General features: G+C 37.5%; 1 protein-coding gene across 2 annotated transcripts in view; it reads left to right on the forward strand.

Moving 5' to 3' along the window:
- The window catches only part of LOC135075331 (uncharacterized), a 90721-nt gene that overhangs the window by 54745 nt on the left and 8889 nt on the right, over window positions 1-27087 (forward strand). The window lies entirely within an intron of this gene.

Below are 27087 nucleotides of genomic sequence, written 5' to 3' on the forward strand. Positions count from 1 at the left end.
GTCATGCATAGACTAAGACGGTAACCATGGAGATAGTTAGTTTGGTAAGTCACGTGTTAAATGTCAAGAGTGGAAAGTAAACATAGGATTCATGTTATTTATTTACGTGCAAAATGTAAGTAAGTAAATCATAAAAGTGGAACGCCGAGCTATTTCCAAAACCCGTCCAATATTATAATACAATTTGGCTGCGACAACTACAATACAGAACATCTCCCAAATCGATGTGCATAAAATAATATAATACAATACTAGTAAGTAAGAGGTTATGATAACAATATTGCTATCAATAAGTTTATAGAATTGGTCCGCCAGGAATAATTGTTCTTACATAAAGATTTGTGTCATTTAGAACCTAGAAAGTATTATTTCGGCACTGTTGATCTAACGGCGAACAATGTATGGAGAACGAACATTGTCCTTTGGCATAGAGATAGTTTGAATCCCGGGAAAGGACATACAAAGTTTTTATCCCGGGGTTTGAAACAGGGACACGCGCGATAAAGCTTTTCCGTGACAGACAAAATTCCACGCGGGCGTAGCCGCGGGCGGAAAGCTAGTTTACAATAAGTTCTAAAGTAAAATGAAACATTAATTCAAAAAAGATATTTTTTATTGTTCTTTGAACAGATAAAGAACAGGCTGCAAACAGACATTTCCATGTTTTTCTACACGAAAAATCGTTTCGACAGATCGCTAAAGCATGCCATTCGATTGGTCCTGTCAACATGCATGCTAATCGTTAACGCCAAAGCCAACACGACTGCTGCTTAATATATTCGAATTATCTATGCTGAACACTTCGGGAATATTGCAAAAGTCGTTGCGTCAAACAATATCTGACCACGTCATGACTATTCATGCGTATTACCGACAACACACCATTATGCAGTGTCAATTTATTCAATACATTTTCAATTTCTGCATTTCGGCAGGGTTTATAATCGTTTATCATAATATAGCTGGCTTTGCCTTGTTCGGAATAAATGAGATTAAGAATCACCATTCGCCAAAAATGTGGTGACAAAATCGTTTAATAAACGTTTTTATACGGGTTTAAGAGGATAGTGTTTATTGTATATTTAAATAAACGAATTGTTTCAACATCTGTTCTTAAAGTGACAAATAATTCCAGCCCTCGTTTCTACCACTGTGACACTTTATTTGTCAATGAAACGTACCAGTTTCTGTGAGTGAGTGTAGTTGAGAAGCCATGATGGATGGGTCACAGTCTTAGATATTTTACTACAGAGGGAAAGCCTTGGCCAGCATCCCACGTGGCCAGAAGGGATGATTAACCCGAATTCTTATGAAATTACCCTAGAACTCTATTAACCACTATTAGCACATTTTACTTTAAGGCCTTTTGTACACGGTAAGCTGTTTAACCGTACGGCGCCGTGGCATTTGCCACCATTTATGTCTACAAGCTCACACATTGATCCATACTACACTGGCAACCTACATACGGCGAATTAACCGTAGATTTTTACGACGAAAAACGATTGTGTACAAGAGGCCTAAGCCATTATATATCTTCCAGCCCGTACTTATAGAGAAGATTAATTAAAAATCATGTCAATTAAATTAAAATAATATTTTTCATGCGATGAATATCATTAAAGTTTTATAATTAAATGTCAATTTAATAACTATCAATGAATACGTTTACACTACACACTATAAGACAAATTACCCCCTAAGCTATTGAGTCAGTGCTGCGGTGACCTTAACTTAATGCCTTTAAATAGTTAGGTAACACGTTAAGTACTTAAATACACGGTGCAGAGTGAATCGCTTATAACACCGGTCAACAAAAAAAAATATTTTTTTTGCGCATGGATTTTACTTATTAGATTCTGATTATATAAGCAAATTTATATAAAAAAGTGCGATTACAAATCGAAAATATTTGCTTTTTAAAGAGTTATAGCGATTTGAATTTTCCATCTTCATAGTAGAATGTCTCTAAAGATGCACGTCACATTCTCATTGGGATATATTTATAGATAATTATGGGGGCTTATTCGCAAGAACAAGGGGCATGCTTTCATCAAAATATAGTGGGATTTGAGAGACGAAGTTACCAAGGCCAGTAAACTGAAAGCATGATAGGGTTAGATTTTTATGAGAAAAATCTTCTATGGAACATGACAGCAAATTAGAATTTTCATTTTTAATCAATATTTGGACTCTATTTAAAATTTTCTCTTGTGAGAATGAATCTTAAATGGATTTTTGGTATGTTTTAATAATTAGAAAGAATGAAAGAAAGAAAGAAAAAAATATATTTGGCAACAAATGAAATCATCTCTATGTTCATGTTTCATACATTCATTGATATGTTTTTTTCTATTTTTTACACAAAAGCAAATTCAGAACATTTTTTTGTTGTTATTCTTATTTCTAGGTATTAAAGCAATAAAAATAAGCTATGCATAACCCGTGCGCAAAAATGCTGTAGACAGTTGTAATACGACGAGGTTTTGGCTAGAGAAAGTCCTTGAGCTTTTACGCCCGTATTCACAAACGATGCTTGCTTAAGTGAAGCAGCAAATCGAACGCACAGCGTTGAATAGAACTCTGTGATTGGTTCGTGTGTCTACGCGCACTGTGAGACCTCTTAGTAATGTTTGTGAATACGGGCATTAGAAACCGAGGGTTTCATGGTGCATGGAATAAACATTTAAGCTTGCAAAATCAGGTTGATAAGTATAGAAATTCTGGACAAAATTAAGTTCAGGAATTTCTGGACAAAAAATTTGCATGTTAATGTATTTTAGCAGAATAGAGCACTTTGTATTTACAATACTATCTGTATCAACCTATTCTTTGCAAATAAATGTCTTTGTCTAGAATTTTGTATCAAACTGGCGACAAATCAGCCATTTTTCCTTATGTAGGTAGGACTCGTTTATTCATAATAGACGTTATGTTATAAAAAAAAAAAGAACCGACATAAATATTCGTGCTCATTCGCTCATTCACAAACACATAATATACAGGGTGGTAGGTATCAGTGGGCTGAGTGTGAGTTTACATCAAATGTATACGGGAAACTTTGAAAAACTAAAATTTTCATATTTTAGTTTTTCAAAGTTTCCCGCTAGGGGCGCTGTACAATCCGTCATACATTTAATGTAATTTTTTGACGCGCTCACTAGTGAGTGCGTTTGAAAAAAACTCACACTAGGCCCTCTGTATATTTTCACGCATGTACCTACTTGTCATCTTTATATTAGGTTATTCCTCGTGTGAATTAGGTTTATCCTAATTATTCGTACTTAAAATATTTATTCTGTGAATGTTCTCAAAGGCTGGACCTTATAATTTATCCAACACTTAGTACGCCTGTGTAAACTTTAGGACTTTACTTAGGTCTTGTTATTTCTATTATTGTAATCACATTGTAAGGAAATAATTTTTTATTCGACTCCAAAATTAATGGTCTGTTCTTATTTGAAGATTTAAGTAGTAAAGTATTATTTTTAGAATTAGTTTTGCCTATTAAGTATACAGCTTTTCCATTATAATCACCATAAACAAAACCAGATCATAATAATTTATCCATCATTTAAATCGTCTTAAAGTTTCAAGTAAACAAACGCTGCTTCCTTAAGTGAAGCAGCAAATTGAACGCACAGCGTTAAATAGGTCTGTGATTGGTTCGTGTGTCACCCTGTGCGTCCACGCGCACTGTGAGACCTCACAGTAATGTTTGTGGATACGGGCGAAAAACTATAATAATATGATAAAACTTTAATAAAACAAATAAGAAAACCATATTTATTCATCGTTTGAATCTTATGCTATACAATATATCGTACTTCGTTTTATGAGTAAATAATGAAATAACGTGACAACAAGTTAGTTCTAAAGTTTGTTACTGCCTTGTATTAGGATGTTTCGTCGATGACTACGATCGCAGTTCACTGCATCGTAACCAATCGTAACAAAGACGGACCTCGTTCTGCATAGCTTTCCAAACCTGAAGTACCGTTAGTACTGCAAACGACCGGTACAAAAGATGCTGTGGTTTCTCACACTGCTGTAAACACCAACAAATTTACCACTCACTCTTAAGATAAAGACTTAGGGTTGATTTTGCAAGAGAATTGAGTTGTGCAACTGTAAACGATGTGGTAAATTTTATTCGGGTTGCAAAATGTATGGTGTGAAACAATGGCAATGATCTTTTTGTGATTGACTCATAAAGTCTGTAGAGACAATGTTTGGAATTATTTGTAGCCTTAAAGGCCTGGGTTTATTAAAATAAAACACTGGATACTTAACTTGCTCATTTTAAATACAATTAAAAGCGCGCGCTTAGCATAAAAGCGCGCGGAGACTTCCACGCGCGTGTCTCTAATTTGACGTTTCTAGGGTGACATTGACATTGCTTACGTCAATGTCACGCTGACAGCAGCTCATTGACTGTAACGATACCGATATTTTAACGTTTAGATTTTTCACAATTAACAGGGGAATGTGTTATTGAGGAAAATACTTAACTGTCTGACAAAGGTACTTAACCAAAGGAGCTTAGTTACAAGTATGCCTTGTGTATGCTTCAAGGCTGGTTGTGGTTAGAGAATTGAAAATTTGACTCTCTCTCAGAGGTTTTAGTGTCGACTCTACGTGGAAACACTTACCTAGTGTAAAATGGTTTGTTTCGCAGTTAGGTTAGGATATCGCAGGCTTGAATAAAATTATTTGTATGACAAATACTTGTAGTATTTGAGCTATTCTACAAACGGGAAATATTATTCAAACTGTTTTCATGCGTACGAAGTTTCTGGCACAGCTTATACCTACAAATATGGCAATAGAAACCTGAAGTTTAACTAATTCAATCATAGACACAGTTACTGTTGCTCCCACCTGTCCAGCGCTGAATATTCACGGCTGACAAGTCAATCGAGTGTTTTATGATGAGCAGCCGCGCATCTGTCGCAATTAGCAGGTGTGAACACGCCTTAATACGGTCTCGACGTGTCGCGGCCGCGAATGAATTTTAATGATTTACTTACTTTTATAGTTAATGTCCAATTGGTTGACATTAACGAAATACAACAAAAAATTGTAATTAAATTCTCGCGTGGAGGGTTTCTTTGGAGAACTAGCTTTCTCCATTGAAGTTTGGCTTTTACAAAATATAGATACTTCTTCAAGAACCGTTATGACCAGAGGTATTGTAAAGCGTCAGATTTCCAATGTATAAAAAGGGTATTTGTCACCTCAATATCATTTTGAAGACCTATCCATAGATACCCCACAATTGGCATGGGTTTGAAGAAAAAAAAATTTTGAGTTTCAGTTCTAAGTATGGGGGACCCCAAAACGTATTGAATTTTTTCTATTTTTAGTTTAGGAAAAAATTGGCTGTGACATACGGACGGAGGGACGGACAGTCAGACATGACGAATCCATAAGGGGTCCGGTATTTATCATTTGGTTACGGAACCCTAAAAACATGTATAGTTTGTGCTGTCTGTACAAAAGCTAGCGTATCGCCCAACCATTTGTGCTAACAAACTAAACCAAATAGCAGACGGATTTCCTCCCATCCGCCAACTGAAACTTCAGTTCACTAATTAGCCCTGAGTGAGCGTACTAACGAACTCTAGTTGCTGTGCTAACCGCCGTTACTTCGAAGTATCCTTGAGAAATGAAAGAGTAAAAGTTTAGTTTAACTCTAAAAGTATTACTTACACAAACAAGGATTAGAAAGTCTAGGCTGGGTTGCACCATATTACTTTAACTTTAACAAACGTCAAAAATCTGTCAAACTCCACATAAAAAACACCGACTATCGTTAAAGTTACGGACAAAATTAGGTGGTGCAACTCAGCCTAAGTTAATTTTTCATTGTATGAAGTTGGAAGAGGCTGTTATTTATTAAATTGCGATTGATGCCAAAATTTTGTCGTGAACGAAATAATGATGTTTTTTGTCTACCCATATTTATTTATTTATTAAGGTAACAGATTGCAAATCATGGCTTAAAAATAAAGTACATTGAACACAGATAACAATTAATTTGCACTCCGATTGTAGCTGAACACAACATTCGTCATTTAAATGTTTGTATTGAAATAGACTTCGAAACTACTGGACCGATTTGAAAAATCCTTCACTATTAAAATCCTATTTTTTTCTAATGAACATAGGCGGTTCGAAGTCCGCCAGGTCAGCTAGTCTGTAAAATCGTTTGCACAGTATTGAAATGTAATAAAAGACTAGCATTTTTTTATTATTAATATTAAACGATAAAAAGTAAGGAGAATGGAGGCGGCCAAAGACGTAAATTTCAATATTAGGGGCTTTCTAAGCCTGAAATACTTTGCGTAATAAGTTCTTTGAGAGCTTTTGTTTCGATAATGCCGGCAATATTGGCGACAGTCAATTTTGACGAAATCATAAATGAAAATATTTGAAAGCAGGCGCCAATTTGCTGATGATTTTGAGTAAAATTGTAACTGGTCAGTTCAGTCTGCACATATTTGATGTACTCCAATTTGGTTATTCTTAGCGTTAGATATTTCCCGGCAATTAGTGGTGACTGAGTTTGTTCCGGCGTTTCTTCTCAGCACTTGCCATATGTTTGTCTCGAAGCGCTGGTAGGGCCCAAAAGATAAGGAGACATGTAAAGTGCCCCATAAGGGCTAACTTTTCTTTTTTATTATTTTCTATAATAATTTTGACGTTCATAAATGCCACTTGTGGTCTAAACTGAATAAATACTTTTGATTTTGATTTTTGATTTTGAGACCGCGATTGTGGTAGGTATAGTTTGTGATGTAAAAAAAATATCGGTAGATAGTTTTTAAAAAGAAAATCCCTAACTGGCAAATACAAGCATCTTTACTAAATACTAGTACTTAGTCGTTTATTTATTTATTTTATTGTTAGGAAAACAAACAGCATTCTATAACACACATAGAGTTACCAATTAAACTTCACAGGAAATGAACTTTATAGGAAAACAGGATAAATAAAGCCTTGAGCACTAAACTAAGTATCGATTCAAAACGTCCGGTAGAGGTTCTTCTCTTCACAAGTAAAGAAAAGTCTACCCCAGTTGTAATAAAGAAGCAAAATATTGGTCTTGCTACATACTTACATCATGCCAATGTTGCTCACCCAAAAAGTTGTAAGTCATATAAGCACCCTTATTCTACCCCTATATGACAATGCATTTGTTGGACCATTTTGTCGCTGGAAGTTGCATTATATCTACATTTATAACTTGGACAGTTCTTGAAACTTTTCCCAATCATTTCAGAAGTTTGTAAAGTATTTTCTATATGTATTTCAAGTATCAAATCTGGTTTCTTCGACATCCGAGTGGAAATTTCTTTCGCAAGAAAAATATCCTGTAATGGAATATATTCGCATAAAATCGTCAGCCATGTTTTTCGCTTCACTGATTTTTTCCATCTAATATAGGGAATGTTCTGTCGAAAAATGTCAACAGCAGAAATTGCGTAACTCGACTGCAGTTAGAAGAGTAATGTGTTGCGAAACATCTTTCTTTTTTTTTCTCCTGGCGTTCCTGACGTGAGTGCATGTGACCTGACCCTTCCTACCAATGGCTTTCGTGATCCTGAATGCTAGGGAGAAGTCAGTTTTACATGAATTTAAAAAGGCAAAGAGTCCTCATCTATTAAAATATTATGGACTGTGCTAGATTTGTGCACCAGGCAGTCTGCCATCAGAGAAAGATGGCAGGAGATCGTGCGGAGAGCTGTATTTGCCTCTACAACCGATATGTGAACAACGCGTAACGCCTCAACGTGACCACGACTATTCTGCCAAGAGTGAAACGAATAAAAAGAGAGAGATTTGTGCAGGGTACTCGTATATTTTATGAAAAATCAAAGCCTGGATCCTTGCGTTTAAATGTTTCTAAGGCTGACTGTACCGTTTCAAATAGGTACTTTATGTATTGACTACTTATATACGACTGTTATTTACTTCTCTACTGTCCCGGAAAATTAATACAAACGATTGGATTTAATATTGAGCTCCAGGAAATTAATATTTTTCGTGTTTTTCATTAAAATACTTGACTATAAAGATGTTCAATCCATAATATCGATAGACATCGTAGCGAAATCGAATATCGCTTTTCCTACATATTTGTTAGACTTTACGAAAACGATTGTTGGGTACTTATGTATGCTATATTTGGGACGTGTTTATGTGCCCTGGAAAATGCCTATGTACTGAATAAACTATTTATCTTTATCTTTACGTACTCGTATTTTATAAAGTAAGTATTAGTATAAAAAGAGCTAACAGTGAATAGTCCAAGGAAAATTTTGAGAACCCAAAGGACTTCACTATCTAGGCTACCAATCTTATAGTTCGATTGATTCTAGACAGCCATGTTTTAACCAAAATAAGTACTATTTCAAAAGATTCAGCCAAATGTTCGTCACAACCAGAATCAAACACAAAAACCCCAGGACTAAACACCAAATCTACTACCAAGGTAAAATAGCAGTACCTACCTGTATTGTTTCCACCCGTTATAAATGTTGTTTATTTGCGCCCTACAACTAGGTCAGTCGTGGACTCGTGGTCACAATAGGGCCCTCGTATATGTTTCATGCCGCATGCGCTCGACACCCTTAGCCGGGTAGGGTTGTCACAGTCAAGTTATGGGGGTCGGCACTTGATAAACACTGAGGTTTATCTTATGAAGAAGACGCGTTTTAACAAAAAAAAAAACTGATGTGCCGTTGAATGTAACTCTCAAACTATTTATAATACTAGAATGTAAGGGAGTTATTTCTGTTCAGCTTCATTCTGCAAGCTTGGAGCCCTAATCGGAGAGGAGTTGAACCTCGTGAGGGGAAGGCGCGATCTCTGACATTAGAATAGCAAGGATACGTAGACATTTTCGTAAAAAAACTATGTAAAATAGAGGATTAAAGGAACTTATAAAAAAACATTTTTAGTCTAATAGACATTATTACGATTTACTATGTCAATAAATCTATGATAGAAAAAATCTCTAGCAAATTCATGTAAACGCTTAAGATTTCTTCTATGATCAGAAGAACTATGTAACCTTCACTACTGAAATAATAGAAAACTGATATCACCTCAGCAGTAGCCATTATTTGATTTCGTTTATTATTTCGGTCGGACGCGGTGAGGAAGAAGGTGGGCGGGAGTTTGCATCGTGCGGTCCACACAGCTTATGACCGCAGTCTGTGGAGGAACACTATCTGTGGTCGCGATCCTCATCAGTGAGGGACCGAGGAAGAAGAAGAATTATTTCATTGGACAGCTTGTGCCAGCCCTGTGTAGAGCCAATAAATACTACCTCGGTTGCTGAATACACTCGCGCGCACTAATGAGAGAAAGGCATTCTTGGAACGCCGCGCCTCACTCGACCGATTTTAGGGCCGAATATTTGAAGATGGGAACTGTTAGGTAATACGGTTGATACGTTTATTTGAGAAATAGTGTAAAGGTGCTCTTTGTAAGACAATTTAATGAAAATTAATTTACTTTTATTGGAATTAAAGATGCGGGAAGTTGTTGGATGCAAATAGCCTAAAGTTATGGCAGTTTGAGAGAGTACTATGTGCAGCAAGACTTTTTCTTCTGCGAACTTCTAATTGATTATTATTATTTTTAAGCTGCCTACAGCTTTGTTTCCAATTATTTTTGAATAAAAAAATCTCCTTTTTACGGCTTTAAAAGCTTTTCCAGTGAAAATCTCAAGTATGATACTATATAAATCATATTTTTATCAGCAATGTTTGTTAATTCTACCCCAAATGCAGTGTTACATAAATTACTATGTGTCTAGCTAGTTAGCTATAGGACAGTACATCATTTAGTACAGAAATAACTCGTATTGAAACTGCATAAGATGTGCTATCGTCGTATCGTGTATAGTTTGACGTGTTGTCTCACGCTTTTCACTGGAGTGAAGTCGAACCTTTGAACTTCTATGTTCTTCTGATTAATTTCGTTGCGGGTCCAATGACTGTTTAACTTTCACCCGGGACTACCTGACCTTCACTGGTTGGGTTTTTATTGTGCAGCTGTAGATCCTGGCTACACAGAGTTGCAGCGGTGGGAACGAGAGGTGGGAATAGTCTCGTGCTGTCGTCACAATGCATTTGTTGTGTTCATTACGAGTGGGTTTTCTAATTAAGCGTGCGCAACTGGACGTTATTTGCGGGCGTACGCTCTGATGTACTCGTTCGATTTCCAGGGGGTTGTAGGTTTGAAAAGAAGGATTGTAGGTTTGACAACAAGTATTTTATTTATTTAAACTTTATAGCCAAAATAAATTTGCACATAAGGCGAACTTAATGCACTAAAGCATTCTCGACCAGTTTACCTTTGTTTGTGGTTAGATCTTTTGTAAAATTCAACTTAGTAGTTAGTAAATCGCAATAAAATACTGCTTGTTACTTGAGATCCCGAGTTAAGCAAATCATTGTCAGGTCATTTAGTTTCCACTGCAGGACACTCTCTAATTTACCAGAGGCAAATGAAGGATTTGGCTTTCACTCCCCACGATGACCAGACGTTCTTGGAGAGGCCTGATGTTCTCATATTTGTCTCTTAATCGCTTCAATTAAGAATTCCAGAAGAAATCTTATTGCAATCTGCCGGAACCACACGCCATCGTAACCAATACGATTACGTCACCTTTTTACAGAACACCAAATGACCACCATAAGCAGTCTGCACTTTTTACAAAATTCTTAGCGACCGCCATAATCAGTTACATTCTCGACGGAAAATTACCAAAAACGAATGGCAATGAGAGGTTTCCGGCGACTGGGACCGCAATTAAAAACTAGGACCGCGGTCCCAATCGCCGGATCCGTAAAAATTAAATAATTTTCTTCCGGCGACTGGGACCACTCATAAATTTTCCTACTGTACCAATTTTGGCTTAAATAATATATTTTTTTAAGTTATCTATGAGTGGTCCTAGTCTTTGGAAGAAACATATTATTTTTTTATGGATCCTGCGACTGGGACCGCGGTCCCAGTTAATTGCGGTCCCAGTAGCCGGAACCTCGGCAATGAAACCATCCACGTTAACACGCCTGCGTCGGCGAGTTGCGCGTGCGCTCAATGAGCGCCGGTGATCTATGGCCGCCGATTAGTTCGCGTAAAGACGGTCTCTTGGCGTATAAGTACAGTCAGGCGCGAGAGAATCCGTTATGGCGCATCCACACATGCCGGGCGGCACGGCCGGCGGCCGTGGCCAGGTCGTGCATCTTTTACTGGCAAGGTAGACTGAAAGCCGGCGGCAAACCCGGCGGCATAAGCCGGCGGCAAACCCGGCGGCATAAGCCGGCGGCATGTGGGGATGCACCATTATGGTACCGTTTTAGCCTTCGACGCAAAAGAGGGGTGATATAAGTTTGATGTGTTTGTCTGATTTTAATGCGTTTTTGTTACATAGATTTATTGGCACTATTTTTACATCGATCTGTGAAATGTAGGAACCTGTAAAAAACAATGAGGGCAATAGTTTTTATACTTAACAGTTGGCACCACTGACGATTGACATGACCCTTCTCTATATGTAGTAGCGCCATCCTAGTGAGTGAAAATGCGATAGTCCTCATACCGCTTCAGCGGTCACCGTTGGCGCCACTAGCAAGTGACAGTGACCTTACTCTACAGTGGCGCCAACTGATAAGCGCTAATGATAGCTTATTGCGTTGGATGAAAATAACGTCTAGGACGGAACAATGAAAGTAGACTTTAGTCGATACTACGCTTCCACGCAATCTATGCACATGTCGTGGCAGCTTTTAATTAAGGCTACACTATAAACACGTATTGTTTTCAATGTTTTTTTCCAGTTAATTGTGTATGTCTTGTTAGCTGTCCTTAAATAAATAAATAAGTAGTTTTCGTAAATAACTACCGATCTTACTCTATCGAGGGAACCGATCAAAGAGGCACATTTTTCCACGGCTGACTGTAGATAACTTATACCCAGCTTCGTGCCCCTCTTGATACAAATGATGATGGCATTAAGGCTCATTTGTGGGCCCTTTGGCGGACTCAGACAAACTGGAGAAAGTTGTGTACGAAATCGTAGGTTAATAATGATCGAGTCAGCAAAGAAAGAAAAAAGTACACGCAAACATTATAAACACATTGTGAAACAAGCATTATGTACAAAAAGCTACCTATTCAAAGTCAAAATTTCTTGATTTGTATAGATAGACTAATAAATATTACTTACAAATCGTCAAATATTTTGCTCTTAAGGAGCCTCTACAATTCTACATGTCTCATAATCTTTTTAGCCTATTAATTAATACGCGATATAATATTTCCTCCGTGGTTGAGGATTCCGGGTGAAGCTCGCTTGAACCTTCGGCCTGATCGTCACTTACCATCAGGTGAGATACAGGCCAAGAGCTTCCACGTTGCATATAAAAAAAAAACTTTTTGTCATTAATGCATTTCATCATACACTTACACCCATATTCACAAACATTAATATGAGGTCTCACAGAGCGCGTGGACCGCAGATCACAGAAACTAGCGTGGACGCACAGGGTGACACACGAACCATCACAGAGCTCTATTCAACACTGTGCGTTCGATTTGCTACTTCACTTAAGCAAGCATCTTTTGTGAATCAATACGGGTGTAATCTACCTAGTTTTATTGTTCCACTAGCGGCCGCCCGTGACTTTGTACGCGTGGACCCCGTTTTACCCCATTAGGAGTTGAATTTTGAAAAATCTCGTCTTAGTGAGCACTTACGTTCTAAAAGGAACCCCTATGCACAATTTGAGACTCCTAGCACATGTAGTTTCTGAGATTTCATGATAAGTGAGTCAGTCAGTCAGTCAGTGACCTTTCGCTTTAGATTTGCTTCAAACTTTTCATCAATAGTAGGTATGTACCTACCACATCAAAAGTGTTGCTGATATAATTTAACAAGGAAAATTTATAAAAATATTTTAACGAAGTTTGCAGTGCTTGCGCAATTTTTCGAGCAAGAGAGATTTATTTCTAAGAGTTTTGCGGTTCCCGTTCATTACCGCATTGTGTAACATTTCTTAGCAGCTTTCCTTGATCGTAACGGTCCTTTTACACTAACCAACTAACGGGAAATATGTTTGTATGTAACTTATAATGTAGTGACTGAGTTTCTTGCGCCGCTTCTTCTCAGGACTGGCCCATTTATTGTCCCGGAGCAGTGGTAGGGTTAATACTGGGACGTGTAAAAGTGCTTTTTAAAAGCCTATTTGAAAAAATAAATGAGTTTTATGAGCTTTTATTGGCTTTTGATCGCGCCGTGATCGCGCCGGCGATGGCGATCTGCAGGCGTTGGTGTGATTGAAGCAATAATAACATAATTATGTTACTTCTTTAGCATGTACAGCTATCAAGTTTGTACATTTACTATATTAATTAATAGCTTATAATAATAAGGTTGACGAAGAAATTAATGAATATACTCGTAGAGACTGAAGTTAATTTTACCGTTGATTATTCGAGCCGTTCGCGTCTACGCCGTAGCTAGTTCAAGCTAGAGCGTCGTAGCTACGCCCACGACTACGATTCGAGTGTCTACGAACTCTAGTAGCAACTACGCTACGATAGTTGATAGCTACAAAGCATCGCTGTGTTAAATGAACGTAAATTTTCAGCAAGAAATCGCAATTTTATGTGAACGTAGATCATTTTAGGCACTAAGGGTGGGTTGCACCATCTTACTTTAACTTTGACAAACGTCAAAAATCTGTGAAAATCCATACAAAAAGCAACGGTTATCGTCATAGTTACGGTCAAAGTTAGGTAAACACTGCCTAACTTTAACCGTAACTTTGACTTATGCAATAGCTAAAGTAAGAAGATGCAACCTAGCCTCATTCTTTACGAGAGAGTTCATTAAAATAAATAAATGACTGTTAAATATAACATCATAAGTCCATGAAATACAATAACCATACGGCACGTTTGTCTTTTGTACTTTTTATGTGCAATAAAGTTGAAAATTAACGTCTAAATTTCCACAGTTTATATGTAAAATCAGTTCTAATGAGCCGCATTAGTCACTCGGCCTACTTATCGATGAGTGAACGCATTCAGTATAGCTCTCTCCCCACAAGGCTGTCCCACATTAGCCGCTAGCTCGCGTGTGATCGCTTCCGAGAATGCGCGCGCGCAACTGACGTTTGGCACCAACGATGTTAAATATTCTAGATAGTTCGCTCGTTCGTTTCAACCGAAAGACGTCCACTGCTGGACAAAGGCCTCCCCCAAGGATTTCCACAATGAACGGTCCTGCGCTACCCGCATCCAGGCTCTTACCGCGACCTTCACCAGATCGTCGGTCCATCTAGTGGGAGGCCTGCCCACGCTACGTCTTCCAGCCCGCCACTCGACAACTTTCCTGCCCCAACGGCCATCGTTTCTACGAGCTATGTGCCCCGCCCACTGCCACTTGATTTTAGCAATTCTGCGAGCTAGGTCGGTTACTTCTAACTTCGGCTGTTCTAGGATATTTAATATCTTTGTTTGGCACATTTGTGCACATTGCGCCGATGCACAAGAGATTGCGAGATTCCACCTCGCAAGGTCGGTCAGGAAGCTGTTGATAACAAAGTTAATCTTATTTTGTCTTTACGTGAATGCAGAAAGATTACCCGAGTATGTTTCATCGTGACTCGTACACGTAACCCTGGTAGCGTGAGTAGTTTGATAATATTTTCTTTCACTTTCTTAATAAGATTAATACATAACTATATTTCCAAACCATTGTGTTTACTTATTTTGTATAGGAGTGTAGGTACAAATTATTGACAGTATCTTAAACAAGCTAGAAAACCTTCATTTAATTTCAAAATTATCTTAAAAAATTTCAAAGACCGGTCGACAAATTGGTTATTTTGTGGTAGGATACTGTTGTTGTGTACAAAAAATTATAAGTACTCGTATAGCTGTCACAAATGCCTGTAATTAACAGCATCCATTGTTTTATTAGTTTTGGATACCTTCGCGACTTTATCATATGATTTCAACCATCTTTTTCAACAAGCGCTCAGAATTAACACCATGTCATTCAATCATGGTTCTGTTCCACGTAAATTGAGTCAATGACCAATCATATAAAAATGATCATTGTTTCTTACTTAAACCAACTTTTTCTCGCTCAGGGGCGTTCATTCTTGTTCCTGATATAGCAATACATCATTCATGATCCGAAATAAAGAGCTTACGTGTACACGTACAGGGATCACCCAGATGATAATATTTATATTTCACACAAAGAAACTTCGCGGAATGAGTTTACTGTTATCGGGAGGTAGGTAGATTGCTGTATTTTTGTAACAATGGGTGGGTGACACCATTTAACAATACCTTCAAGGAAATGTCTAAAAGAATTGGTACTTCATTCTAACCCGGAAAATCGTGCCCCTTTTCAATTATGTAAAATTAGAGTATTGCAAGTAAGTGACATCATAGGCTTTTAAATATTTAAAAATAGTAATATCACAGATTATAATATGTATTTTTTTAACCATAACGAGGAAGCTCTTGGCCTGTATCTCACCTGATGGTAAGTGATGATCAGGCCGAAGGTGGAAGCGAACTGCACCCGGAATCCTCAACCACGGAGGAACTAACTATCACACGAGGCTATCTTACCTCTAACTGCCGAAACACAATAATGCTGATAACATTGTTGTAATGGCGATAGACTTAGGTAAGATGGTGGTAGCTAGCCAAGCGGACTTAGAACAAGCCCTACCACCAACCAGACCGAACAGAAAAATCTGCCCCCACTGGGAATCGAACCCGGGACCTTACCACTAGACCACAGAGGCGTATGGTGGTATTCTGTTATTAAGACAATAACTTTTTTTATTATGGCAAGGTACTTACTAGCCTGATATAATACGCACTATTCTAGCTGTCATTAATCTATTGCAATCAAAACTTAAACAAAAAGATGAAAATATAAATTTTTGAAGAAATTATGTGTCCACAAGACAGTGGTGGCGACTATATTTGTAGCAACGCTTGTCAGTGCTCGTCTTCTCGTAGAGCTAAAAGATTATGGAAGACCTCTCGTGTCATTGGCATCAAACTGACCCCGACTCAACAAAATTGCATCTAACTGCATCCATCACGTCTCTGCATACCCTCAAAAGTAGTTTTACTGTCGTCTAAACGGGTTTCTTTGGTTTACGAGGGCCGACAGTTTACGACGGACACCATAGATAGCATCGCTCATAAAAAACACATTTAGCTGTTGAGCATGAAGTTTGTATGTCGGATGAGACCCTAAACCTAATTTTGGAAAAATATTGAATTTCTCGAAGGATCGCTTAACTTTGATATAAAAAATTATATTTGGAAAGTTTATGTGTTATGGTGCACTTAGTTCAACTTCTTAGACAGGATGACGTTACTCACATTCCATAAATTTTGTTTTTATTTGAGTTAATAAAGACATACAAAGGTACCAACCTTCAGGGCATAGCGAGGTGATTACGACCTCTAGTCGAATTCTGATGTGGACGCTATAATTTAGACAATTACAATTAGTTATATTGCCTTTCCCTATCCAGTTTTGAAATATTATACATTCTTGTAGAACTGCCCTAACAGTCCAGTATCTAAGGTAAAAACATCTAATTGTATGTGCCTTGCTTTGGGAGAATATTAAAGTGTTGAAATGCCATTGTCGAAAGCTCTGTACTACCATAATATTAAAAATAATACGGGGACTAAATCGCACAAAATCGCCAATCAAGTAAAGAAAATTCACTCAAAATTAATTTCAAAGAGGCGTTAAAGATTCTTATTATTAAAAACTCTGATCACAAATAAATAAGGTTCGTTTTCGCAAATTAAATTAAGCCGCTACTTTTATTACTGGCAGCACAGTGAGTTAATCGTAATTCTGTAAAGACACAAACGAGCTGACTGCGTCTCAAAAGGGAATAATTACTAAAGGAAGTGATTACGCGTCTTATGGCCGTTAACGCGGGTTATTCCGAAAAACGTTAGTCGAAGTTTCGAATGCTTCCATCCCTCTCACGCGAAGCGAGATGCCAGCATAAGCGACGGTGACAGATAGACTTAAAACTACGTCGACAGCGTTTTGGAGTAGACCCGCCGGTCCGCGTGTAGAATTGGCGGGAATCGATGCGCGGGAGTGCTTTCGCCGAGCGCCGTGTTAAGGCGCTTACTTAGGCTAAAATATAAGATTTTCCTAGCATACGTTTGTTTTTCAGAATCAAGATTAACCTTTGATAACATACATTTTTATGTTTCATCAGACATAGAGCAGTTTTGTAAGGTTTTTTGAACTCCCAAAAAGTTTTTTTTCAAATCAATTACTTAATCAAAAATTTTAATAACATAAATAGATTAAAAACAGATTTTTTGTCTCTTACGAGTATTTTCACAATATTACAAAATGCTATGCTCTCTTGTAAGAGCTGGATCTTTGTAGTGGCAGCACTTGAGCGCCGAATACTGATATGCGCCTTAACTTCATGCCTTACTGGCCGGGCGGGGCACGACGATCTATACGATAATCTTACGGAATGTACGGACAGCATAAATGATAAGCAAAATACATCCTACTAATATTATAAATGCGAAAGTTTGTGTGGATGTCTGGATGTTTGTTACTCTTTCACGCAAAAACTACTGAACGGATTTTGATGAAACTTTACAGTATTATCCTACTAGTCCTCCTACTAATATTATAAATGCGAAAGTTTGTGTGGATGTCTGGATGTTTGTTACTCTTTCACGCAAAAACCTACTGAACGGATTTTGATGAAACTTTACAGTATTATTGTTTATAATCCAGAATAACATATAGGCTATAATTTATGACGATCTGTGACAAACTAAATTTCACGCGGGTGAAGCCGCGGGCAAAAGCTAGTTGTTTATAACCCAGAATAACATATAGGCTATAAATTGTGACGATCTGTGACAAACGAAATTTCACGCGGGTGAAGCCACGGGCAAAAGCTAGTATAAAAATAAATAGTGCATTTAGTAATCTTAAAGTATTTCTAGTGCTAGAAGTTCAGGAAGATTTTAATTTCATTTAAAACTAGACAAGTGCGAGTTGGATACTAATTACAACGACAGATTACTAATAAGTTACTTGTTACAACTTTATACATCCAATGGTACTTGATAGACACAAGGAAAACTGAATGATTTATCATCATCATCATCTCAGCCATAGGACGTCCACTGCTGAACATAGGCCTCCCCCAATGCTTTCCATGTTACCCGGTTGGTAGCGGCCTGCGTCCAGCGCTTTCCTGCTACCTTTATGATGTCGGTCCACCTTGTGGGTGGACGTCCCAGTGAATGATACTTTTAGGGTAACTTTTCCTTCACATATAATTTTGTGTTAAAATTGCTTAGTTCTCTCCTTCTCGTCCCTACAATGAAAATTTAACAATGCTGTATCAGTCACTTCTTTTATATTGGCTGTATCATTCACCCTGCATAAACATACACAAAAAAATCTACCGTTAGTGTAAACAAAAAAAATGGATCGAACAGTACCTCTATATTTATTCGCCATAAGCGCCATGTTGGTCAGATAAGCGTTCCCGCAAAAATGAGGGTACACGGACATAACAAATGTTGCCGCGGCTGCGTCACGGGACACCACGCTTGATTGATGTCTGATACTTTGGTGGGAATTAATTGGCGGGGGCGGGAAATCCGGGAAAAGGGAGTAATTATTACATCCCTATGTAGGGACATATCACTTGGAGGGGATAACGATGATCGGGAAAGTTTTATTTCGTATTTTGGTCACAATCTCATCCAAATGGTCTGAAAAGGATGCAGAAGGAGAACGACTATTTATTTGTCTCTTAATCTTTTGTCAGATTGGATTAATATACTCGTAGTTTCCTTCTGTTCATAATTATTAATAGTTCGTTCGTAATATTACTGTTTCATTTATACTCGTATGTGATGAAGATGACAAAGAAGTTATAAAATCAAACCACTAATCAGCGCAAGACAGAATATGATACAAACTTGATAGCTATACATGCTAAAGAAGTAACTTTATTATGTTCTTATTGCTTCAATCACACCAACGCGTGCAGATCGCCATCGCCGGCGCGATCAAAAGCCAATAAAAACTCATAAAACTCATTTATTTATGCAAGTAGGCTTTCAAAAAGCACTATAAACCCTACAACTGCTTCAGGACCATAAATGGGCCAGTGCTGAGAAGAAGCAGCGCAAGAAACTCTGTCAACTCAACGACAGTTCACGCGACCTGTCATTGGCCTTTGATCGCGCCGCCATTATCGTATAGATCGTCATTAATTTGATAAACTTACTACTATCATTTTGTCTAGTTCTTGTTGTTTACTAGATTTTACCCACGTTTTCTCTCTCATCTCCAGAATAGCAAGATGAATGATAAAAAATATTCAAATAGTAAGTTCCCAAAGGAACTACAACCGTACTAATTCTCCCTAAACCACATTTCCCGCTACATTCCACGGGTAACACTCTCCCACATCAAACGCACTCGGATTTACACCTGGTTATATTTGGCCGGCTAAATCCGGATTATGCAACGCATTTAGACTGCGGTTTCAGTGTAGGTGGTGAATAATATGGGAATTAGCGCTGCTTTTTGCAAACGTTTGTCATGTTGGGTTGGATGTGACAAATGTTGGTGCCGTTTTCACAACTTTCACAAAATTAAGTTACTCTGTTAGAGGACTAATGGTGGAAAATAATGGCCCAAACTTTCCTGCTGCACAAATGAGCAGGAAAGTTTTTTGACAAAAAAAGGTTTTTAGTTTCAATGTTGTTGTAATTAAAATATGTACATAAGTTTATACTGTATTACACATACACCAGTCACCACCCATGGAAGACAGGAGTCGGGGTGTTTGGCACCTCGATACATTCTGAGTATGTGCTCTTTCAGTGATACTCACTTTTATGATGAAGTAAATTTTATTTTATTTTTCAATTAATAAACTTTTTTTCTTTATTTTTTCTTACACTTTGTATGCTGACGGTACCCACATAACCCCACGGGCCACGGTCCGATCGGGGCGAGTTCCATAATTCACCGATTTCTCGAACCGCTCTTGAAGTTCGCGCTGAAAACCTTTTCCTTGGGAACTCCAGAAATGCGAACTCTGTGGTAGAGAGTTTTGCTACGTCGCGTTATTGTGGTTATAGTTGCCATGATATTTATTAATATGATTGTTTTTTTTGTTGTAATTTAAAGTAGGTAAAACACCCCACAACAATATTCATGATAAAAATTTACCTACTGTTGTCAGTACATATTTTTAGTTAAAAGATAGTTTTCACTATACATACTGAAGCTACGAGGAACTTTGTGAGCACTTGTGAATGAAGTATTTCCGAAAATCAAATTGAACATTATTTTTTTAGTATTATTTTAATACATTTATGTATTAATTTACTAACATGAAAACACGTGTGGGAGTTGAAGTGGTATTACTAGTGAAGCAATCAAAACAACATCTTTAAATCTCTTTAGCAGTTTAATAACTTGATTGAATTCTTTTTCTTAGTTGATTAATCCATGCTTTGGGCCCGATAATCTGACAGATTCCATCCAAAACAAGATCAATGTCAGCCGTCAGTTTGGCAATAATTATTGATGGTTCGAATGCTCGGGGTTTCGTGAGGCGTATTATTCAGAAAGTCATTTAAAGAGTAATTGTTTCGTTGAATGAACATTGAACAATGTAGGTTTTTTTGGGGTTCAATTCCCAATTGGAGTGAAAATACAAAGTCCTGTTTAATTAAATCCTGCACAAAACGCAGCCCCATGGAGATTTAAAATAAAATCATATTTCACGAACGTGTGAGCTTTTAAACTATTTATTTTTATCAGAATTAAGGACTACAGAATAATCTTCACTGATTGAAAACTTTTGCTCTAGCTTTTTAACTTTTTCTTATCTATTGACAAAAACATTTTTAGTTACTTTTCAAAATGTGAGTCAACAAATTCATACATCTTGATCATTGTTTTTGAAGTTATTGATTTTCACGGAACTAAAATTCTTTTCAGTATCGCAACGTGCTTTGCTTTTAAAAACGTTGGACCTCTATCAAAGAACTTGTTTTTCCATCGCATCCAAGCTAACTTTGCTCGCTTTGCCGCAGCACAGAACGAGCGCTGTCAATTTTCTTTTTCAAAATGTCAATTTTACGTTAGTTTAGAACGCGGTAAGTTCTCTGCGTCGATCCATCACTTGTTGATAGCTCTTACAAGTATCTCAAGGTAGCTCAATAGTCAAAGTCAAAATTTCTTTATTTGTATAGACTAAGTGCTTACAAATCTTCAAATATTTTGCTCTTAAGGAGCCTAGCATGTCTCATAATCTTTTTACCCTACCAACGCTTCGAGACCAACATTTGGCAAGTGCTGAGAAGAAGTGCCGCAACAAGCTCAGTCACCACTGTCTGCCGGTTAATATAAAATGTATAGCTGATGCGAGGTTCACTAACCTTCACATAATAAGTATGTAATGTCGCGTCAATGTTTAATTTTCACCTGGGAAGATTCAGACCGTAAAGTATGTTTTACGATTTATTAATATTATTTATTTCTGTAAAAATAGGCTTAACCTTGGAAATAAATAAATAAAATAAAATTTTGTGATATTTTTCGTAACTTAAAGTGTAGTGTCGCATGTAGGTATTGGCAAGACTATTTTTGAAATGTCGTAGATCGTGAACGTTATACTCGTAATAAGTAAGTGCCATTTTAAGGAATATCCGGATGAGGTATGTCTATTTAGTAACACTTTGAAAAAGAAAAAGAAAACGGTAAAATTCGTAGGAATTTTTACGTTACGTTTATCATTTTTTTGACCCTGAGATTCACAAACAGGAGCAGTTGGTAGCGTCACATAAACGACTTAGATATTATCAAACATTCCTTACTGTAATATTTTTCGTAAACAGCCAAAAGAGTAAGGTTTAGGTATTTTATAAGAGATGACAATTTTCTTCTTTTCAGCATTTTCTTACAGTTATTTCCTAATCTTAATTTTCTTGCGTTTCGTTTTGTAGGTTCTATAATTTCAAAGTCAAATGAACGATTTATTATTGAGTTCAAATCAAATTCAAATCTAAGCAAAGAAATGAAAATGAAATAGCTTTTAAAAGTTCTTTCTTTAATTGTTATTTTAGGGATTATAGAAGAGCTAAAAACATTTAAAACGTATTTCTATGAATTAATCAAGGAATCACACTAACTAGTTTCTTTCTTTACGACTTATTTTGGGATTATAGAAGAGCCAAAAACATTTAAAGCGTATTTTCATGAGTTAATCAAGGAATATTGTCATAAGGGTTAAATCCCCTGCCAAAATTCAGTGTCATCATCAATGACATAGCAAGATCATGGCGTCGCCCGCCCGCTAAGTCATCAAAGCCTCGCGAGGGGCGAGGGGCGCGGAGGGGCGGGTTGCCAAAAATCTAGTCAAACTGGCTCGCTATAGTGCAACGCACTGCGCCGATGAATGCGTGTGCGCACAGAAAAGGAGTGGAGTAGCTTTGCAATTTTTAATTTTTGGAATTTAGTCATTAGTGTTCTTTTTAAGGAGGATTTATGGAATGAAAATCATCAGGCTGAAATAATTATGGCACTGTGAATTGTTTTTTTGCTGTGTTTATATTTAACTACTACTATAGGTACTTGACTTTACTGTGAGCAGCCCACTTTATGTACCGGTAACAGCAGAGTAACGTACGATAAATAAGTAAATAAATAACGTGGTAAATGTATTCGAGAAAAAAAAACTAAATATCTTACTTTTTAGTTTCAATGGGCCCGGATCCATTAAAATAACTATGTTTATTCCTACCTGAAACAAACAAAAGAAACATTTAAAATGTCTGTTCTACAAATTATTATTTTTAACACACAATGTCGTCCATACGCAAGCGACCGCATATAAATATTCTAAATATGGATTCATGAAAAAATATTAAGAATTTAGAATATTTTGTGTGGTCATCTTGCGCCTGAGTGACATTGTATAACAGTTGTAAATGGATAAAAATTGCTACGTTACATTTAATTTACAAGAAATAAATAATAAAGTAATAAGTACCAAATAGTACCTACACAATTTAGTCCCCTTCAAGAAACCTTTTATGAAAAGCGTCATTATTGTCCTAAAAAAAACACCACGCGCCTCTCCACACCACTCCCTGTGCCACTGTTAGATAGTCATATAACAAGAGTAGGTGCATCTAAAAAGTGCAGCAGTGCAGGAGGCTGCGCTCGCGCCGAAAGCGGGCGACGACCGGCCGACGACCCCGCCGCCTAGCCTGGCTTTGGGAGTTAGCATTTGGCCGAAAATAATTTTTGTTCTTTTTTTGGTTTGAAGTGCCAGTGCCTAGGGTGAATTTTGGGAGTTAGCAGTCGGCCGAAAATAATTTTTGTTCTTTTTTTTGTTTGAAGTGCCAGTAACTAGGATGAATTTTAGGAGTTAGCATTTGGCCGAAAATTATATTTTTTCTTTTTTTGTTTGAAACTGCCAGTGCCTAGGGTGAATTTTGGGAGTTAGCATTTGGCCGAAAATAATTTTATTCTTTTCTTTTTCAGTTTTAAGTTGCCCGTACGTAGGGGAATTTAGTTGGATTTTTGAATCTTCGTTTTCTAATTTAGAATGAGATCCGACATTTATTAGGTTTGGCATTAGAGGGTTAAAATGTTGTTAGTCTTTACATAGGTGTATTTTAAGTAAATTCAATGATTTGATATGGTAACCTCAGTTATCAATATTTACTTTGTTATCGTAGATGATTCTTTACAGCTGAAAAGTTATTTCAACGTTCTGAAAGAAAAAGATAGCTTCCTAGCAATGCACCCTCTGAATTGTACTGTTTCACCTCGTAATAATTTCTGCGATCGCTTATTTTGCGTGGTACACAATAACGAAGTACTTTTTAAAAACTAAAGATGTCCCTTAGAAAATTTAACCTGGTTTTCTTGTCACACAAAGGAAGGTATCAATAGAAACCTTAAAACTGTATCATCAATCGTTACCAAAAATAAACCGCAACAACCTTAATTATTATTCCCAAGCAGGCTGGTTGTTCACACCTGGACACGCTTCATTAGCTGTCAAAAAGTCGAAATACCTAACGTTTTTTGATCGTTTTTCCAACCTACACAAAAACTAATCTTCGACAACCAAAATCCAGCTCTACCACCCTAAAAATACAGTTGAAACTCCCAAAAAGTTACACAGTTGCTGTCATAATCAAAAAGGTATATTAAGAAAGAATTCCTATGGTCATACGCATGCTGTGACCAGCATAAGTTGACCCCCGACTCTCGCGGTTGGTCCACATATCGGGTTACGGGGACGGGTTTAGATGAAAGTTTAGGGATCTCGGTTATGTGGTTAGGATTTTCGCGGGTATTTTAAGGAGAGAGCGAGGAGCGGATAAGTAAAATTGGAGGTGCTAGAATAAAATCACGGTTCTTGAGGTTATGAAATGTTTGGTGCGACTGAATGAAAAACTAAACTCATTGAAATCAGAGAGATAAAGAAAATAAGTTTATTTTATTAAGCTGTAAGTATTTGTCTGTGCACCAAGCGTGTAAAAATAAGGGCATCATAATTAATTTCATTGCATCATGTAGTACATTAACTTAGAGATAAACATGAGCCTTGCTAGGACATTGCAAAGTCAAAAGTATAGTCATCACATCAGATAGTAAGTTAAAATAAGTGATAGTCCAATGAGAAATGGAGAGTATAAGGTACTGAAGTTGTAGCCTTTTTACCTTAAAGACCGACCTACTCATAGTAAAATAGTTGAAGTACCTATGATCTTATTATATTTTGCGTGGTCTCCGCGCAGAAGATGATACCATAGTTCATTTCTAACCATTGATTCTTCTTTTGTACTTCTACCTTTCCACATTCCTTATCATCCACGAAAATTCTATCCATTGGATGAAGTATGTTCCTGGATGAAAGTGCCCGACGATGAGGAAAAGATGGATGTGCCGGCCCCAGAAAACCTATCGTTGTCCATTATTATTATCGTGTATGGGTGTGCTACTTTTGGGACACTTTTTAACCGAGATTTTTATACGTATAATTGTATCTAGGGCAGCGTTCCTTATCCTTTTTTGTCCACGGACCTCTTAGGAATTCAAGCACAATTTTAAGGCTTAATATAAAAAAGGCTTAACATACCCGCTTAATAAAAAAGCAGCAATTCGATTAAGAGACTTTTGGTGGCATAATGGTGGCCATACACGTTAGGGTTTGCATGATGGTTACGACCGTACATGCTTAACCGACAGGTATAACCGAGTTATCTATAGCACATACACGTTAGGGTTTGCATGTACAATCTAAATTTATTTATTTAGCAGTAACATTAAGATTTCTTGCAACAGGGAGAACACATGAGTGTCTTCAATATTCACCACCATTCACTGCCACAGACTATAGGAGACTGAGAGAAAACTGTGCATGCAAGCATGAGCGGGCGACCACACGCTTGGTTATGCATGTGCGCAAACATAACCGAGCGGCAAAAATATATTTTTTGATATTCGTTAGGTTGCATGTACACGCACCAATAACTGTACAGTTTTATAACATACACGCTAGGGTTTGCATGTCGGTTAAGCATGTACGGTCAAAACCATCATGCAAACCCTAACGTGTATGGCCACCATATAATATGACTGTGGTATGGTCAGGTTTTTTAAGAAACACTTTGATCTAGGGTATTCAATGTCCTTGTCGCTACCTCCTCTCACGTGCGCCTTCTCACGTGGGCGAGGGTGAACGATTCGTCAATGCGCCAGTCATTAGCCCAAACTCGGTAAATAGAGCCTTTGTCGCGGCCATGTAGAGCCATGTGCCACTATGTAGTCAGTCACTTATCCTTGAATTTGAGCGCGAAGTAAATAGAGATATGACCGGGTGACTAAAGTTTTATAGTTGTGGATGAAAACGTGGATTGTAGTACGTTTTGGGAACTTTTTGTTGGCTGATTTGTTTTTTTTATTTGTCGTGGGTAATGGAGGTGTGAGAGAGTGACTTTACAAGAACGACAATTATTCTTAGCAATTTACAGTAGAATCTCGATTATCCGGACTTCGATTATCCGGACATCCGATTATCCGGACTCATTGTAGTGGCGCGGTGGAGTGCAATCTGCCGTAGGCAGCCGCAATTCCGCGCACACCTCCCGCGATTCGGCCAGTATAACCGCAAGGTTGGTATGGCCATGGGTGGTGGTGGGTTGTCCCTATCCGGACTCATTCTTCACGGCTCTAATTACCGAATTAGGGCCTCTGGACCCATCAAAACGACTCGGCACCGCCACCGTAACACGTAACGACGTCATCTTAGTGCATTTTTAAAAGAAATGGATTCACCCAGTGGTCTAAATGATGTATGTAAAGCCCTTTCTAGAGTAAAAAGTTAATTATTGTTTAATTTGACTTTGAAATCGATTGTCCGGATTTTCGATTATCCGGAATACCCCTGGTTTTGATTGATCCGGATAATCGGGATTCTACTGTATAGTTGAAAATGAGTATCTTTTTATATTTCATATGTCTTGCTAAAGGCAAGATATCTTGTAGGAATATTAATTGGTTTAAAAAGTCATAAGTAGTTTGGCAATGTTAGGGGCTTTAACCCCAGTCGCTAAGCGCGATGATGCATTTACTAAGTAACGTATAGATTATTAAATTTTGGTAAGAGCACCTGCGCGCTTAGCAGGAGACCGGGTCTTAAGTCTGTAATGGGTGGATTGGATCTTAACTCCATACTTAATTCAAAATCAAAATCAAAATCAAAAATATTTATTCAGTTTAGACCACAAGTGGCACTTATGAACGTCAATAGAAAATAATAAAAAAAGAAAAGGTAGCCCTTATGGGGCACTTTACATGTCTCCTTATCTTTTGGGCCCTACCAGCGCTTCGAGACAAACATATGGCAAGTGCTGAGAAGAAACGCCGGAACAAACTCAGTCACCACTTATTGCCAGTTGTATAAA

The sequence above is a fragment of the Ostrinia nubilalis genome, chromosome 10, assembly GCF_963855985.1.
Source record: "Ostrinia nubilalis chromosome 10, ilOstNubi1.1, whole genome shotgun sequence".
In the NCBI taxonomy this organism is placed as follows: domain Eukaryota; kingdom Metazoa; phylum Arthropoda; class Insecta; order Lepidoptera; family Crambidae; genus Ostrinia; species Ostrinia nubilalis.